The 20,356-nt window shown below is 35.0% G+C and overlaps 1 pseudogene; it reads left to right on the top strand.

The window, feature by feature from the left end:
* Positions 1-2,015: 2,015 nt before the first annotated feature.
* On the top strand, positions 2,016-2,577 carry LOC116115009 (annotated as a pseudogene).
* The last annotated feature ends 17,779 nt before the right edge of the window (positions 2,578-20,356 follow it).

The following is a 20,356-nucleotide window of genomic DNA, read 5'->3' on the forward strand; positions in this document are numbered from 1 at the left end:
TGTCGGTTCAGAGCAAGACGGATTCGTATCGCGGCGCTGCAAATCAAATCTCCGACTTGATACTTCAACGCAACTGGCCGAGCGCTTCTGCCGGTATTATCTTGCAAACTTGTATGATAAACTTCTACGTTTGGTGACGAATGCCTCGTTTTCAATGGTTACTGAAGACGAAGCCATAATCTGTCTCCAGTGCAAGAGTCGTAGTACTTTCAATCTTCCCATTTTCCTTAAAAACTGAATCTTAATGGAATCTTTCTTCCATTTCGCGCTTTAATGGTTTCTTGATCAGGAACTGGCGCTATTATATATTCAACAATGAAATTGAGCGAAGTTACGGAGGAGCATGCTGATATAGAGGGGAGATTGCAGTTTGAATATGAAGCGGTTATTGGGATACATCAGCAGAGTTCAGACTCGCATTTTATCGAAGCTGATCCACCGTGATAAAAAAGTACCATTTTTAAATAATTGTGCGTGGTAATTTTTATGAACCTTCTTTTTCACTGTTCAATTACTATCGAATCATCTCATTCTCAGCTTTTGTACTTGTAACGAAGAGTGGTGATGTTTTATGATCGGCTGATGGTTTTTTCTGAGAAAAGGGTAATGTAATGTAATGTAATATGTAAAGATCAGAATTGGAACATTATTGGGTTAATGGATTTAGGGTTTTCTGTTATGAATGCGCATAGTTTGGTGAATGTATCGTTGGAGGTTGGAGGAGTGAGTCAGTGAGTTTCAGTCTGGTTGAAGTAATTTCATACCAGAAGCATCGGCTCTTTCAAGTTTTGTGGTGGATCTCCACTCCAAAGATGGACCTCCGGTGCTGAATTGTCCAGTTTGGTGCAATTGGTAACCTCATGTTCTATTTCATGATCCCTTAAAAAGCAATTCCAATATGTAAAATTAATACTCCATTTCGGCTCGTCCAATCTGAATTTTACATATGTAGTCATTGGGAATTTCTGAAGTTTATGATTGTGCGACGTAGATTAGATGCAAAAATTGGCTCCTGAGAAGCAAAAAACAGTGAAAAGAAAAGGGTTTGGGGTAACCAGAGTTTAAAAGACTGATAGATTCTGTGAGGTTAATTCAGGGTCTCAATTGAGTTTGTAAATCTTACAATAATTGATTGATTCTCCAATAAAAGTACCATGCTAGAACATTTCCAAAAGCACTCTTTATATGACCAACTCTTTATTATAAATATTAATATATAAAACATAAGTTTAATCGACTCTTTATTCTTTAATATAAATTAAAGAAGTTAACTCTCACATCCAAGGAGTAAATTTCACTCTCTATCTTATTTTAATAATATTAAAATTTATATTTTTTATTTATTATTTCTCTCTCTTATTAATCTATTCTTGCAAATTTAAAAATTTATTAGATTTGAATAAAAATTTTATTCTTTATATTTAAAAGTGAATGACAATACCTTATCATTTAAGAGTCAATATCTTTAACTGCACTCCTAAAACATTGTAATTTCAAAGCATTAAAAAAATGTCCTTCTTAAGACCGCTAACTTAACTCATTTAAAGGGATACCTTTTTTAAAAAGTGTTATGAATCCTAAGATTATTTAAATAAACATTAACAAATTTACAGTGTTACAACATTCTAAAAGCTAAATTCTAAACTCCTTATAAGTTTTGTTTTTTTAGTTTATTTAAAGTATCAACTTTAAAAATATTCTATATATTTATAAATTTTACTTTATTCTTTCCTATATTTATTGATTTAAATACTACGATTTCTTTACGATTTCCTATACGACCATAAAATTATTTTCAAATAACGCTTATACCAAATGCCTGAACTGAAACCGCCTCGAAATTAAGATATATAGTAAAGCCTATAATGGCATCACATTTAAACACGTGTGTGAAAGGACCTTTGACGAAACAGTCCACACTTTCAAATCAATCTTCTATATTATCACTTCTTTGTGTTTTCCCGTCGACTCAAACCCAAAACACTTCACAACTTCACTGTGTTCGTGCCCAAAAAATGGCGGACGAGTTGATTCTGTTGGACTTCTGGGCAAACCCATTTGGGATGAGGTGCCGGATTGCTCTGTCCGAGAAAGGAGTCAAGTACGAGTACAGAGAAGAGGACTTGATCCACAACAAGAGCGCTTTGCTTTTACAGATGAACCCGGTTTATGAAAAGGTCCCAGTTCTCATTCACAACGGAAAACCCATCTGTGAATCAGCCATCATAGTTCAGTACATTGATGAGGTGTGGAAGGATAAGGCTCCTCTGCTTCCCTCTGATCCTTACCAAAGAGCCCAAGCTAGGTTCTGGGGCAATTCTGTTGACAAAAAGGTAACAAATTTCTATTTGCTTTGTTTGAAAGAATGAAAAAAAAAAAAAGAAAAAAAAGGATTCAAAATTTGGGAAGTTTTTAGGTTTTGGTAGAGGCGATTTGTGATGAATTTGAAGAAAAGTTGGGAAATTTTTTACTAATTTTAGGAGAGAGGTTTATGACTATCAGACTGTGACTCCATGACGAGTGATTTATGAAGGTTTTCTTTATGACTTTTAGAACCAGTGTATCCTTATATTCTTTTTCCGGGGAGATTTTTTTAAATGTATTTTGTTTTGAAGCTTTTTTACCATCGTTTATCCTATTGTGTATCGGATATGTCCTTTAAAAAAAAATTAATAAATTTTTTTAAAAATTAATATCATCTCCAAGATTAATTTACGAATTTTCTGATATTATTGGCTTTAAATTATGGTATTATATAATCAAAATTATTCACAAAATTATGAATCTACATCATTTCCTCTCAACCATTCATATAATTTTCAAGATCAATGTCAATATCTATATCTCTACTTCTGTTATTATTATCATGCAAAATAAGCAACACATTTTCCTCTTCACTTTCTCCATACACAATGGGTAAATTTGGGCGGGTTTTAGTGAGCCGGGTTAGGTGTCCCAGATTCGAACAGAAAAAATTTTAGGCCTTTGGCCCAAATTAATAAAGTCGTATCGATTTATATCGATATTTTTAAGGATACGAACCGTTACATATTGTATCGTAATACATATTGTATCATATGATACGTATCAACGTATCAAAAGGTTTATGATACACGCTTTGATACGTATCGTAGGCGATCAGTATCGAATCATATCGTAGATACTAATAACCATGTTTTTGACTAATTTCAAAGAGGGTTATAAATGGTTAAATCAAGATTATTTTATTTTATTTGTCAGGGAGATTTCTAACAAATTTTAAGAGACTGAGGGTTTTTGAGTAGTTTTACAGAGTTTTATTTTATTTAAAACCAGTGGTACCTTGTAATTCAAAAACAGATAGATTCTATTGATTTATTATTCTTCAGGATTATTGCCAAATTTTTTTGATGTTAAAGAAGTTTTCAGTAGAAGTTTGTGATGAAGAAGTTTCGGTTGAATTTTATAACAAAATACTGAATTTCACTTACTTTGGTTCTTGAATTTTATCAAAGAAATCAATTTAATTTCACTTCGAAGATAGAAGTTCAATCATGAAGCTTCTAGCTTTATTTGGTGCTGTGTTTTTTGATCATCTTGTTTTTCATCAACATTGCTTTTCAAATTATTAATTATCTGGTAGTGTTTGATGATCCCATAATAGTCATCTTCATTGCTCTAGGCAAGATTGACCGAGGCACTAGAGCTTCGATTAGATTCTTCTTCTTCTTCTTCTTCTTCTTCATCTTTAACCCAACCAATCCAAAATTCAGAGATTGAAAACATAACTGAAAATTCTGATGGAAGTGCTCGAATTAGGTTTAGTAGGCCTCCAAGAATAAGTTTTGATGACTCACACTTATCCTTATCTGGATTAAATCCCAAAGAACCTCTTGAACAAAGAAGATTTTCTTGTTCAATAAGAGACCCCCCCAGACCTAGCTAGGTTAAAACAAATATTTAAGGAATAGATAATTCCTCAACAATACCACAACTCTATTATTCAGTTCAAACACCTTCCCAACAAGATGGGGAAGAGACATCATAGAGAATGTCTCCAACCTATTCCCAAATGATAGATTTGCTAGAATTAAACATGATTGAAAAAATTGAAATAGATAAAACCTTCTTAAAAAATGATTTTTATTCAAAAGAAAATCAAGAATTAAGAGAAACGTTCTTTAAAAACTTTAATAAAAAAGAAAGAGATATAATTTAACAAAATTGTTACAACTTTATGAAAACACACTAAATTCTTATACCTTTCTTTCAATGGCTTGATAGTGAAAAAACAATCAATGTCCAAATAAAAGCAAAACAGTGGAAAATCAAAAGAGGAAAAGATATTGAAGAAATAGAGTCAATTCATCCACCATTAGCAGCAGTAACGATTCCCTATAAAGGAGTATAAATTAAAGCTTAACCTTTTAAAGTCAAAGAAAATTAAAGTGAAATATCAGAAAATGATATAAAAAATATTTACCAACAAAATAATTATGCAAGCCAATGCTTGAATACTATTGGCAAACAACTAAATAGAATTGAAGACATTGTAGGAAGACCTGTCCGAAAACCCATTGACATAAGGTCAAAACCAATAAAAATTGTAGATAATATACCTTTATTCGTTCCACACGAGTTCCCTCCAAAACACACTAAAACTTTAACCAACAAAGAAGAATTTATGCAAGAAATAAATAAAAAACTCAACCAAATAAAAGAAGAATTCTCTAGCGTTTTATTAAAACAGATTCATCAGAATCATCAGAAACTGATGATCAAAATACATCCTCAAATGATAATTCTATTCAAATCAATAACATGATTTGGAAAAAACCCCCAAAAATGTATTATCCAAGAGCTTCAGCCCCAGATTTAGTTTTGGAAGAATCCTCTCAAATACAACAAAGAAAATACAATGTCAATTCTATCTATAAATGGAACATAGATGGAATGTCTGATTATAATATTATTACGGTCTTACAACAAATGACCATGGTTAGTAATACCTATAGGACTAAACATAATTCAACAAACCAAGTCATAGCCCAATTGTTAGTAGCTGGTTTCACTGGTTCTCTCAAATCCTGGTGGGATAGCCACCTACAAGATCAAAACTAAAGTGAAATTCTTAACGCAATCAAGATTGATGATAATGGAATACCAATTTTGGATGAAGATGGTAATGAAATTCAGGATGCTATTAATACCTTAATTTTTGCAATAACTCTTCAATTTGTAGGAGACCCTGCAAACGTAAAAGACAAAAGTCAAGCTGCATTAATGAGCATAAAATGCAAAACCCTTCATAATTATAGGTGGTATAAAGAGACATTCTTTGTTAGGGTTATGCAAATGCCTGATAGTAACAAAGTTTATTGGAAGGTTAAATTTTTGGTAGNAGTAAACTAACTCTAACTAATCAGTAAACTAACTCCAACTAATCTTTACATTATAAACACATTCATTACTGTTAACACATATAATTCAAGATTGACCAAACCTCGGAACTTATATGAGAACTTAAGCAGACTGTTTCATGTATAATTAGCAAATGCAAACAACAAACTGTAGAAATTGAAGACTTGAAATCAAAACCTCTTTAGTTCAAGAATTCTCAAATAATCTTTGTTCAGTTCACTTTACACCATGATAATAATACAGCTCTCTAAAGACGAAGGAGTTCTTCTACGAAAAGCCTTGAAGCCTCTCGTCATCGTCGAAAGAATGGGCACCATCAGCTACACCCCAGACGGTTTCTCGTTGATCGTTTCAGAGCAAGACGGATTCGTAATCGCGGCGCTGCAAATCAAATCCTCCGACATTGAGTACTTCAACTGCAACTGGCCGAGCGCTTCTGCCGGTATTAATCTTGCAAACTTGCATGATAAACTTCTACGTTTTGGTGAAGAATGCCTCTTTTCAATGGTTGCTGAAGACGAAGCCATAATCTGTCTCCAGTGCAAGAGTCGTAGTACGTTCAATCTTGCCCATTTTCCTTAAAAACTGAATCTTTAATGGAATCTTTTCTTCCATTTCGAGTCTTTAATGGTTTCTTGATCAGGAACTGGCGCTATTATATATTCAACAATGAAATTGAGCGAAGTTACGGAGGAGCATGCTGATATAGATGGGAGATTGCAGTTTGAATATGAAGCGGTTATTGGGATACATTCAGCAGAGTTCAGACGCATTTTATCGAAGCTGATCCACCGTGATAAAAAAGGTACCATTTTTAAATAATTGTGCGTGGTAATTTTTGATGAAAACTTCTTTTTTCACTGTTCAATTACTAATCGAATCATCTCATTCTCAGCTTTTGTACTTGTAACGAAAGAGGTGGTGATGGTTTATGGATCGGCTGATGGTTTTTTCCTGAGAAAAGAGGTAAATGTAATGTAATGTATATGTGTAAAAGATCAAGAATTGGAACATTATTGGGTTAATTGATTTAGGGTTTTTTGTTATGAATGCGCATGTAGTTTGGTGAATGTATCGTTGGAGGAGTTGGAGAAGAAGTGATTCAGATGAGTTTCAGTCTGGTTGAAGTAATTTCATACCAGGAAGCATCGGCTCTTTCAAGCTTTGTGTGGATTCTCCACTCCAAAGATGGACCTCCGGTGCTGAATTGTCCAGTTGGTGCAATTGGTAACCTCATGTTCTATTTCATGATCCCTTAAAAAGCAATTTCCAATATGTAAAAATTAATACTCCATTTCGGCTCTGCCAATCTGAATTTTACATATGTAGTCATTGGGAATTTCTTGAAGTTTATATGATTGATGCAGACGTAGATTAGATGCAAAATATTGGCTCCTGAGAAGCAAAAAACAGTGAAAAGAAACAGGGTTTATGGGTAATGAACAGAAGTTTAAAAGACTGATAGATTCTGTGAGGTTAATTTCAGGGTCTAATTGAGTTTGTAAATCTTACAAATAATTGATTGATTCTCCAATAAAAGTAACCGGTGGTAGAACATCTCTAAAAGACTCTTTATATGATCAAAACTCTTTATTATAAAGAGTTAATCTATAAAAATAGGAATTTAACAGACTCTTTATTCTTTAAATATAAATTAAAGAATGAGTTTAACTTTCTACATCCAAGGAGTCAAATTTTACTATTTATCTTAATTTTAATTAATAAATTACAAGTTTTTATATATTTTATTTATTAATTCTCTCTCATATTAAATCTTTTTCTTGAAATTTTAAAAAGTTCATTAGATTTGAATAAAAATTTTATTCTTTATATTTAAAAATTAATGAAGATGTTCTTCTCATTTAAGAGTCAATATCGTTAAAAAACACTTAAAGCTAAAAAACACTTACTCCTAAAAGACGGTAAATTTCAAAAGCATTAAAAAAATGATGACTTCTTAAAGACCGATAAGTTAACTCATTTAAAGGGTATACTTTTTTTAAAAAGTGTCATGAATCCTAAGATTATTTAAATAAAAACATTCAAAAATTTTACAGGTGTTTACAACATTCTAAAAGCTTAAATTCTAAACTTCCTTATAAGTTTTGTTTTTAGTTTATTTAAAGCATCAAACTTTTAAAAATATTCTTATATATTTTATAAATTTTACTTTATTCTTTCCTATATTTATTGATTTAATACTACGAATTTCTTTACGATTTCCTATACGAACCATATGAAAATTATATTTCAGATAAGCTTATACCAAATGCAGCTGAACTGAAACCGCTTCGAAATTAAGATATTATAGGAAAGCCTATAATGGCATCAGCATNATCACAAAAATTCTTTTAGAGGAAAGAAAACCAAGAAAATAATAACATGCAAAGGTCAATGTGATAAAATCATGAATAATCGTAACAAAACTATGAATAATCGTAAGAACCATACAAAATCCATATTTAGGAAGAAAAAAAAACCTTTTCAACAAAGCAAATTTTCTAAAACAGACAAACCCACAAAACAATTCACATGCTTTAGATGCGGTAAACAGGGTCATATCGCTAAGTATTGCAAAATTAGCAAAGGAATTAGAGAATTAAGTCTTGATGAAGAAATCATACATAAAATAGAAATGTTAATGATACAATCCTCTTATTCATATTCAAGTGAAAAAGAAATGTCTGATGACAATCAAATTAATGAAATCAAAACCTCAAGTGAAAATGAAATAAATGTCTTAACCAAAAACCAAGAATTCCTCTTAGAAGCTGTTAATAAAATTGATGATCCTCTTTTGAGAAAAGAGTATCTAGAAAGACTAAAAAATACCTTTGAAAAAACTAATAGGAAAATAGAAACCCATGAAGCCTATAGTTTTCAGAATATTATTGGCAAATTTAAAAAAAAGAAAAAAGGAAATTAACACTTGAAGATTTAACAAAAGAAATCCAACAAATAAAAATTGAAGTTAAAGAATTAAAAGAACAACAAAAACTACATTTGAAATTACTTATTGCCAAAGAAAAAGATAAATCTGACGATCATGATGAAGATTTTATAAATACGCTAACCCAAATAACTTATCAAAATTAGGGGTGGGATAAATAATCCGGAAACCAAACCGAACCAGAAACCAAACCGAACCGGAAACCAAACCAAAAATTAGGATTTTTCACAAACCGGTTCGATTTTCGGTTTGGAAAATTTAAAAAACCGAAAAACCGGTTCGGTTTTCGGTTTGGAATATTTTCCAAACCGGTTTAACCCCAAGTATAAAAGCAAAAAAAAAATTTCACCTTGCACTCTCACAGGCTCACATCTCTACTTCTCTATTTCTCTTCTCCAATTCTCCGCCTCCACACTTCCACAGTGCACACACCAGTCACCAGTGTCCACTCCACTCCATCTTCATTCTTCATTTCTTCGCACGTTCGGCAGCAGCCAGCAGTCTCCATTCTCCAGTCACTCCACTGTCCACACCCTGAGCAAACTCCACTCTCCAAGCTCCGATCTTCACAGTCCAAACTCCACACCAACTGAGCAGGGCCACGCCGCCAGCAGTCTCTACAACAACCACCCAGCACCGACTCGCAGTCTCCACCGTCACCGTTGTCGCATTTCTTGAACCATTCTTGTCCAAGGTATGGAAGAATTTTTATTCTATGCTAAGAATATATATGTTAGATAACTTGAACTTTAAAAAGTTCTAGTTATTAAAAAGCGGGAGAAAAAAGCCAAGACTAGGTTTTTTAGTTTATCGGTACCTATGATCATTATAGAGAGTTGAGTTGTGGCTCTCACTTTGATAGACCATGTTGGCAGCCACTGGCTGTTTTGTCCAACTCGACTCACTGGGTATTAGGTTTCTTGCCTCAAGTTTCTGGGGAGTTAGAGAGTGAAAATGGTGGAGGAAAAAAGAGTTTATTTGGGTTTGACTCATTAAGGGTAGAAAAGACACATCATGAGTATTTTTTCCCTTAAAATAAAATAGTTGGCTACTTTCACTCAAATGTCAACTTTATAGACTGGTTATGTGAATTTTTCAAAGCTCATATGGGTGTGTCAAACAACCATGAGTGAATCAAAGATGAAGAAGAAGAAACATAGTGGTTCAAACAGAGGAGAACTCCATATTCTTTTAGCCCTGTTTTTCTTTGTAAGTTTACGGCTTTGTTGGAGTATTTGATTCAATAACACTATGTAAATAATCAAACTAATAAGTAATAATATATTGATTTCTTTAATGCATTTGGTGGAAACTGGAAGTTTTATAAATCAGAATACAGGACCCCATAGTTTAAATTTCAGAAGTCAAGGTCAAATATATATTATATATAAACTAAATATTTAATAAAATCCTATTCCATGCGGTTCCTTGTGCTTGGCCTTGCACAGATCTTAGGATCCAATACTTCAATTTTAAATTTGATGGACTTAGCTTTCACGTATGTTGGATCTATGCTTAATTTAATCTCCAATGTTCCCCAGATGTTTGATGAAATGTGTTAAATATCTTCAACTATCTAACAGGTAAATAGAGGAGGCTGCAACATATATAGTATTATCTACCTAAATAACCTGAGATTGGTGCTGTGAGTCAGAAAACAGAATTGTATTTTCTCCTGTTTTTCTGTTTAAACGTTATTTTATTTTCTGCAGGTTTTCACATTGCTTTGCACGCAGACCTTGATATCCACATGCATGCATTTACATCTCAAGTTCTCTGGTGTTGCAATTTGTTGGAATATTCTTTTTTTTTTTTTTTGGCCAGTTCAACTCAATTGTTATCATGACAAATCCATGTATAGGGACTTCCTTCCTTGCATACATTTTAGATCTATTCCTTACATACCCTAAATTTTCTCTTTTATTTTTAGTTATTGTCAATAAATAAAAGAATATGATTTATATGGATGTCTTATTTACTTAATGCATATTTTCATTTGATGGAATTGTAGATGTCATCAGCCGCGGACAATACTCGTGAGACACCGACAAGTATGACTCCAACTCCAAATTCCATGGCACCACCAGCACCTTTAGCCCCCAAACATGCAATGGAAACAAGTTCTAGGAAGAATAGTTCCCAAGTGTGAGATCACTTTGTTAAGTCACATTTTATATTACAAACACTTCACATACACAAAATATTTATATATATAGAGAAGTAAGTTGTATGTGTTAAGTATTGATGTTTTTGTGGAATTAATGTGAGGGGTTAGAAAACTCTCAAGGGCATTCAACTCACTTCACCGCCAACAAACATATTATAGTCTATCAGTCACAGTCTTCTCACCAATCAGGTGATGCGATCATCATCTGTTAGCAACCTTCTTTGACCCAATCAACTCCTCTCCTGTCTTCAACAGAACCAATAATCACCTATTCAGCAGTCTGACTAACCCAAGTAACTTTCTAAGCTTCAATAGGCTCGGTACTTCTATGTGCTATCAACAGGCAATATTTTACTCAGTCAACACTTAAAGTCAACCTCGATTTCCCACTCGTCACTCAATCCCATTCGGCCCTTAACTTCACCTTTTAACTACACTCCATGTGGTTTATTTTCTCCATTCGGCTTACACTTAAACACATGCACCCATAGCATTTTACTTTTCCATTAGCTTATCTGCATTTGGTCTCAACACATGCACCCCATGGATATCACTTCTCCATTGGCTTATTCAACTGTTGACACACGCATGCCATGCATAACACCGTGTGATCTTTGGTTTGTTTAGATAAGTACACATGGGATTATCTTAAGCTGGATGACAGTTCATTATATAGGGACTGCCATACCCTCCCTGAGGAAATAGAGGATAAACTAGATGTCCCTATGGTTGAGAATAAGTCTACGACTGATGAAACAATTAAAATGGAGAAGTCTCCAGCTCTTTCTGAAGATGAGACCCAAATTGTTTTGAACAGAACGTCGATATCAAACTCATGATGAACCTGGAGTGGCTATTTACCTTCCCAACTCGACCAGCTCCACCAGTGGCCTTACTAAAAAGTCTTTGGTTCCAGTTGGCAACCCTTAAGACTCCCACATCTGCTTCAAGTTCAATTCATCATCTCCTTCAACTGGGTTTCAGTTTGAAAGACAGCTTCGTTTGCTGCTACTAGCAGCGCTTTCTTTGTGGGTCACCTACGAAGATTAATTCAAGTTTGTTTTCCCTGCTTCAGCGCGGCAACCACTCATCACCAACCTACCTTTGGTAGTACGAGTTCTATGTTAAGCAAATTATGTCTCGACCTATTACAGCACTTCACTCGGCTCACTCCACAAAAAAGTCAAGTCGATTCAATCCTTGGTAAAACAAGTTCACTGGCCTCAGCTAGCTTGGTTCAACCCTATTTCAATCAATAAACAAATCTCCACCTAAATATCACTCAGCTCCACTCAGCATGCATTAGACACCACAACATAACCAGAGCCTCTCGTCTATAGACTAGTGGTATTTGTATCACTTTCTTGAATGTTAAAGAAGTCAATACTCACTTGGTCAGCAAACAGGGTGGCAGCACATAAAGGGAAAAGATATGTCTCATTTCAACTCAATAGTGCTAGGCGCCATGATGACATGTACCAAACATCCTTATTCGACAAGTGTCCCACATTCGAAAATAGGAAGATAAAGTCATGAACATTCCCACTTGGTGCACCTTCTCCGCTAACGTAATAAGCCTAGCCGAGTGGGCCTCGAGTATTCTCTAAGTGTCATATGCAGTTAAGGCAAATGTCTCTAAACATGACACCATAATTGACTAAGCATTTCTATCCAGTAAGAAGACTCGAGCTAAGTGGACTTGTACGCTTTCGACATAAAAGAAGTTTGTTCTCAACTCCATCCCACTCAGCCAACATGTCACTTGGATCAAATGGAGCAAAATAGGCCCATACACACTCTTGCAAAGAGCTTGATGCTAGTGTCAACTTTCTAGCTTCATTCGACTCGGCTAAGTAAGAGTATTTGTAGTATGGAATCGGCTCATTTCTCTATCAAGGCATGCTCCATCAAAGGCCTCATCAAATTCTAGGAAGATCGGCTCTACCGACAAGTAAGATGAACACCTTCATGGTAAACCCAAGAAGGTACATATCACTATCTTGAAGTGACTCTATAAAACTCATCCAATCCACAAATGAACGGACTAGTCGAACCGACTCGATCTTAGAGGGCAATGATTCACACAATTTTTCACCTACAGAAAACTGGAATACTCCCAAGATACTCAGCACCTCCTAACTCAGGTTGGTCAAACAAAATCCTCCCAACTCAGGTTGGTCGAGCGAACCTTCACATTTTCTCCCAATCCTGTTGTGAGTATTCACCTCAAGTTGGTCGAGCAAACTTTCCCAACTCAGGTTAGTCAAGCAAACTTTCACATTCCTCCCAACGTAGGCTGATTGAGTGAAATTTAGTCAACTTTCGACTCCGGTTGGTCGAGCACGCTCCATACTTCCCCCAACTCGGTTGGCCCAGTAGCTTATCCCACTAGTTTTGCATACCAAGTCGAGCCCTAACAACCTCAATGACTAGATGAACTGATAACGTTTCAAAACAATGATTCATCCAACCTAACGAGTACTAAGACTGACCCACTCAGTCCACACTCATTCGATAAATCTACTCCTAAGCTAAATCCATTTAAATTAGAGAGTGGGGGCTACTATAGGGCCAAAATTCATGTTGGCTAACGAGGCCTATAACAAAGTAAACATGCTACGGCCTAAGGCCTTAGCTCGATTCTAGTTGGGCTTACACTTAAATTCACCTTATGAACTGCCACTCTATGAGTTGGGTCATCCTACAAGTTAAGCTCAACTAAGTCCAGCCCATTAGCCCATAGCAGTCCATAAATAGGAATCAGAATCCTTTTTCGTTTCCCCTTCGGTCAAGATCCTAAGGCTTATTCAAAGGTAAGCTTTATCCGATAAGAGCAAGAGATCATTCTCTTTCCTAATTAGGATTATATCCCAAGTAGGACTCAGAGTCCTACTAGGATTTCAACCCTTGGGTTCACTATATAAGCAGAGACAAACTCTCTTATAAAGGGGATCCAAGGACACTACTTGCTCTCAAAGTTTTGCTCCTAAGAACCGTCGTCACCTTCATTGTAGTTCTAGTCTCCAACTAAACTTCTGGTAATCCTTTTTCCCTTACCCCACAAATAGCCTCTTTCAAACCTACTGACTTGAGCATTGGAGTGCCTATGGCAAACACCACCCTAGTGTTTCGTAAGCTTCACGCTTTCTCTGGAGGTGTGAAGTCCAGCGGATTGTCAATGGCATCAACTCACAAGATCCATCCTTTCATAACCGTAGATTTTTAGATGTACAAGTCTTCCAATTAATGGAAATTAATGTGAATGATTAGATATATTTATATAATGAATGTGAAAGGACTGCTAATAATTTTTAACATAAAGATCATAATATAATTTCATTATATATTTGTTACATCACCAAAGTAGCTGTTGTTGTTACCAAGCATTTCAATTGCAACAACATTCTCGATGAAAAATTTGATGGCAAAAATTTCAATGAAATGCCATCCCTAGACCTTGAAATTATGCATCTTCTGAAAGCATATAGATTTAAATGTATATTTTAATTTTTTTAATATGTCCAAATGAAACGTATGCCCACGGATTGCTTTATGATTTAATGGTCAAAAGTCGAACTCTTAAGGATTGATCCATATTGTTAAAGAGATAAAAGACAATGCAAAAGAGAAAATTTGGGGAAAATTATGTATTCTCATTTAGTAGTCAAATGCGATTTTTACACTACTTTTATACTTACAGCAATTAACTCAACAAGCAACAACTCTAGTTAACAACTAACGCAAGCTTTAACCCAAACAGTAAAATAACTCTAAACTAATCAGTAATGTAACTCCAACTAATCTTTACATTATAACTACATTCATTTACATAAAGTAGCACTATTAACACCCCTCTCAAGTTGAAGGGTGGATAGAGGTCAAAGAACACCCAACTTACGTAACAGCTGGAATGAAGTGGACGAAGAGTACTTTAGTCAGTAATCATATGGCTATTCTAAAGAGGAACATAAGTAGTCTTGATAAGGCCAGCTTGAGTTGTTCCCTCCAATATGATAGTCAATGTCAAGTGTTTTAGTCATTTCATGAAAGATGGGATTAGATGCAATGTGATTTGAGCCTAGTTGTCACAATGACGAGGTACAAGAAGGATCAAAGCCAAGTTCAGTAAAAAGCTTAATTAGCCAAAGAATTTCACACATAATGGAGGCCATGCCCTTATTCTACCTCTAAAGAGGATTTGGAAATAGTGCTGACTCTTAGATTTCCATGATATTAAGGACTTACCAAGAAGATACAATATCCAGTAACCGATTTCTTTGTCATGAGACAGGATGCCCAATTAGAGTCACAAAAAGGCAATAAAACCCATATGATTATCTGCTGGAAAAACAAGCCTAATCCTGGAGTGACTTAATGTATTTAACCACCTTAGAGCGATGCATTCATGTGATTGTTTTGGGACTTGCATGATGACTAATTAAGAGGACTGACAGAAAAACTTAAGTCTAGTCTGTTCATGCATAAGTATAACAGCTTTCCCACCAATCTCTAATAAAGCTTGGATCAGCAAGAAGTGGATCATGGCCAATAAGGAAAAGTTCATCACAAGCAATGGATGTAAGTTTTAAAGTAGAAACCATAGGAAATACATAAAGTTTAGAATGACAAACCAAATTCAGATTTAAGCTCCAAGCATATTTCTTTAACATAAGTGATCCCTTTAGAAGATCTAGCCACCTTAAAACCACAAAATATTTCAACATCCCTATCCTTCAACTTAAAATTAGAATGCAGAAGTTGCTGTGTGATGATGCAATCAATGTTGTCCCCTAAATCCCCCTATAGAAAAGCATTATCTACATCCATTTGGTAAATGGGCCAATCATGCATAGAAGCTAGAGACAAAATGGTCCTGATGGTGACCATTTTGACACAAGAGAAAATGTTTCTGCATAATCTAATGCTAGCCTTTTAGTGTAGCCCTTTGCATAAACTAGCCTATACCTTTCCAGGAACCATCAGCTATACTTGAGCTTATAGACCCCCCTTACAACCTATTGGGGTCTTACCAGGGTACTAGGGGGTAAAGGGACTAAGGACCAGGTTTTATTTGGTTCTAAGGTTTGTATCTCTCTTTTGCATTGCAACCACCCAATTGAATCTTAGAAGCTAAATGAAAAGAAGAAGGTTCTAATAATTGAGATGGGATAAGTAAGCCTTGGGTGGGGGAATATGATCATAAGAAACAAAATTAGAGATAGAATATGGAATGCAATTGGTTGAAGTAGAGTGGTGATAGACAGACAAACAAAATCTGATGTGCCAAATAGGTGGTCTTTAAGTTACTAGATTTCCTAATAGGGGTCATGTGCTGGGAGGAGAGGGATTAACTAGAGCTACAGAAGGTGAATCATTCAAGGAGCAGGAAAAGGTATTGTAGGGTCTGAATTTTGGACATCAGGCAATATATCATCAAAAAGAGGTATATTAGAAGAAGAAGTCAACTCAATATCAAGAAAATTTTATCAATGGGAAAAGGTGGCTAGGAGATGAGACCAAGTAAAAGGGAATACTGTTTCATGAAAAAACATTTATAGTAACCAGAACACTATGAGATGAAAGGTTATAAAGCAAATAACCTTTCTGAGTAAGAGTAGCCAAAACAAACAAGGAGCAGATCTAGGTGACAACTTGTCCTTAGGGGTGAGAATGGGTAGATAGCCAAACAACCAAAAAACCTTTATGTGATCCAATGAGGAGATAGACCAAAAAAAATTTCAAAAGGAGATAAACCCTTGATTACAGAAGAAGGAAAACTATTAATAAGGTAGACAACTGCTTGCAAACAAATATCCCAAAATTGACTTGGATGTTAGACTGAAACTTTAAAGCTCTCGCTACTGCAAGAATATGTCTATGCTTTCTCTCAATAAACCTATTCTGTTGAGGGGAATAAGCATGAACTCATATGGAAAATAGCTTTGCTAAGGAACAAGTCATGACATTCTTTATTAAAAAATTCAAGACCATTATCACTCCTAATGCATTTTGGGGTGAAATGGTATTGAGTTTGCACCATTTGAAGAAAATTTTTATAGTAATGAAAACCTCATATTTATACTACAAAGAAACAACCAGGTCACCCTCGAATGGTCATCAACCAAGGTAAGAAATAACTAGCATTGCCATGTGTTGGTGTCCTATATGGACCTCAAACATCCACATGTAGTAGGCTAAATGTACAACTAGAAACTGAATTACTGTGATGGAAAGGTACCCTGGTTTGTTTAGCTAATGGGCAAACAGTATAGTGAGGAGGATTAGACACATTAAATTTTTATTCATGTGTTGCAAAAATGTATAAGGAACATGCCCTAACCTTTTGTGCCACAATTCAATACAGTAGGAAAACTGGGAGCCAGAAAAGACTAGGAGAATCATAATTTTTATTCAACTGAAAATTAAAAAGGTACATTATTGCTTGAACAAGAACTTTTTGAAATATTGCAAAAACCTTATTTGAAATATGTACTTTTGACAATATGGAATTTTGTGAAATTGGGATAAAGGAAAAATAGGCCTTGGTTATGCTTACCATCCCTTCAATTTGCCACTGTAAGATTCTGATTAGAAAAAAAATCAGGTAAAAATTGGTAGCACAGTATTAGAAATTGTAAATTTGGAACTAAAAGTAGATTGTGTTTAAAGGCTGGTATATGTAAAAACTTTTGAAAGATGTATGCATTTGTCAAAACTACAGAACCTACATGTGTATGTGAGTTTTAATGCCATCAGGTAAACTACAGTAGACTTGAAGAAGGCTTTATGGCAATGGGGGATTGCAAGATAGGAGTTCATAGGTCATGTGGTTAGTAGCCCTGTATTATTATCCAAGCTTTCTTATCTAAAAAAGAAAATGAAGCATTATGGCTACTATTAAAATACCTGAAGGTTTGCAACTGATGATTTGCGAGGGTAACATTTTCCTCCCAGTAGCTGCGAATTTGGTTATATTGCTTGATGTAAAAACAGGACCAATTGGGACATTATTAGTCTTTACCTCTGAAATTCGTGTGACTATACCATGCTTGCACTTAATTAGCAGAAATTTAGTTTTTGGTTTGTCTTCCCTTTTGTAAATTGTAAATCAGCTGGATAGCCATTAAATTGTAACAATTATCGCCTCTATGACCAGGCAAGTGACAATAGTCCCATTCAATATAAAGTTTCTTTCCCTTATACCTCGCCCTTGACTTTGATCTTTACTACTATTTTGGGCATAAAGGGCAGTAGTAACTTCTAAATTAGTGTTCAGACCAGCGAAAATCTTCTGGATTTCAGCTTGATTCACTCTTGAATATGCCTATTTAACACTTGGCAAAGGATTCATCAACAAAATATGGTCCTGACCATAGAGTATGAGTCATTTAAACCCATCAGAAATTATAGCAACTTTTGTGATTAGATGCTCGAGATATGTCTTGCAGAAGTGCATCTAGAGCAGGAAGTTTACCAAAGAATCCAACTCATCCCACGGTGACTTGAGTTTTTAAAGGAAATGCCCACTGTATAGACTAGTTCCCGTGTAAGGGTTCACATCTCCGGTGATACCAAAACCTAGTTCCATGACTTATGATACTGCTCTTACAGTCTTGCCACACTTGGGAGGCATGTGGTCGAATATACAATGCCATTGAAAGATCTCCTTCGAAACTAAATAAAAATCCAGGCTAGAACTAAAGAGTTAACCTTTCCCATTGGGAACTAAACAAGATGCACAAACGACTTCGTACAAGCACCATTAACAAAACCTAACTTGTTCTGGCACATAAAAAAAAAAGTCTTGCTCGCTCCAAATTTCATAGTTGTTTGTCCTACGAGCTGTTCAGATACAAAAAACGGACTAGCATGTCGGATGGATGAACATAGAGGGCGAATTTGAGTCATCGAAGGACCAACTGCTTCTTCTACCATAATCGACTAAAGGAGCTTTCCAGAGATTTGAGCCAAAATGAAGAAATTAATGAATCTTGAACTTCTTTGAGCTAAACCAAAAGAAATTGAGGGTTTCAAACTGATCCAATTTTAGATCAATTCGCAAAAAATCTCCAGCATATACATGTGAAGAGAATAAAAGACAATGCGAAGAGAAATTCGGGAAATTTTTTTATTCTCTTCAGTATCAATGCGATTTACACTGCTTTATACTACAGCAATTAATCAAAAACACTAACTTAGTTAACAAACTAACGAAGCAGTAAAACTAACTCTAACTAATCAGTAAACTAATCCAACTATCTTTACATTCTAAACAACATCTACTGTTAACACATATAATTCAAGATTGACCAAGCCTCGGAACTTATATAAGAACTTAGCAGACTGTTTCATGTATAATTAGCAAATGCAAACAACAAACTGTAGAAATTGAAGACTTGAAATCAAAAACCTCTTAGTTCAAGAATTCTCAAATAATCTTTGTTCAGGTTCACTTTACACCATGATAATAATACAGCTCTCTAAAGACGAAGGAGTTTTCTACGAAAAGCCTTGAAGACTCTCGTCATCGTCGAAAGAATGGGCACCATCAGCTTACACCCAGACGGTTTCTCGTTGATGTTTCAGAGCAAGACGGATTCGTAATCGCGGCGCTGCAAATCAAAATCCTCGCCATTGAGTACTCAACTGCAACTGGCCGAGCGCTTCTGCCGGTATTAATCTTGCAAACTTGCATGATAAACTCTACGTTTTGGTGAAGAATGCCTCTTTTCAATGGTTGCTGAAGACGAAGCCATAATCTGTCTCCAGTGCAAGAGTGTAGTACGTTTCAATCTTGCCCATTTTTCTTTAAAAAACTGAATCTTAATGGAATCTTTTCTTCATTTGAGTCTTTAATGGTTTCTTGATCAGGAACTGGCGCTATATATATCAAAAATGAAATTGAGCGAAGTTACGGAGGAGCAATGCAGATATAGAGGGAGATTGCAGTTTGAATATGAAGCGGTTATTGGGATACATTCAGCAGAGTTCAGACGCATTTTATCGAAGCTGATCCCACGTGGAGATAAAAAAGGTACCATTTTAAATAATCATGCGTGGTAATTTTTGATGAAAACTTCTTTTTTCACTGTTCAATTACTAATCGAATCATCTCATTCTCAGCTTTTGTACTTGTAACGAAAGAGGTGGGAGGTTATGATCGGCTGATGGTTTTTTCTGAGAAAAGAGGTAAATGTAATGTAAGTATATGTGTAAAAGATCAGAATGGAACATTTTGGGTTAATTGATTTAGGGTTTTTTGTTATGAAGCGGCATGTAGTTTGGTGAATGTATCGTTGGAGGAGTTGGAGAAGAAGATTTCAGATGAGTTTCAGTCTGGTGAAGTTAATTTCATACAGGAGCATCACGGCTCTTTAAGCTTTGTGTGGATTCTCCCTCCAAAGATGGACCTCCGGTGCTGAATTGTCCAGTTGGTGCAATTGGTAACTCGTTCTATTTCATGATCCCTAAAAAGCAATTTCCAATATGTAAAAAATTACTCATCATTCGGGCTCTGCCAATCTGAATTTTACATATGTAGTCATTGGGAATTTTTGGTTTATATGATTGAGCAGACGTAGATTAGATGCAAAATTGGCTCCTGAGAAGCAAAAAACAGTGAAAAGAAACAGGGTTTATGGGTAATGAACAGAAGTTTAAAAAGACTGATAGATTCTGTGAGGTTAATTTCAGGGTCTAATGAGTTTGTAAATCTTACAAATAATTGATGATTCTCCAATAAAAAGTAAACGGTGGTAGAACCTCTCTAAAAGACTCTTTTATGATCAAAAACTCTTTATATTAAACGTTAATCTAAAAAATAGGAATTTAACAGACTC

This window comes from Pistacia vera, unplaced genomic scaffold (genome assembly GCF_008641045.1).
Source record: "Pistacia vera cultivar Batoury unplaced genomic scaffold, PisVer_v2 Contig73, whole genome shotgun sequence".
Taxonomy (NCBI): domain Eukaryota; kingdom Viridiplantae; phylum Streptophyta; class Magnoliopsida; order Sapindales; family Anacardiaceae; genus Pistacia; species Pistacia vera.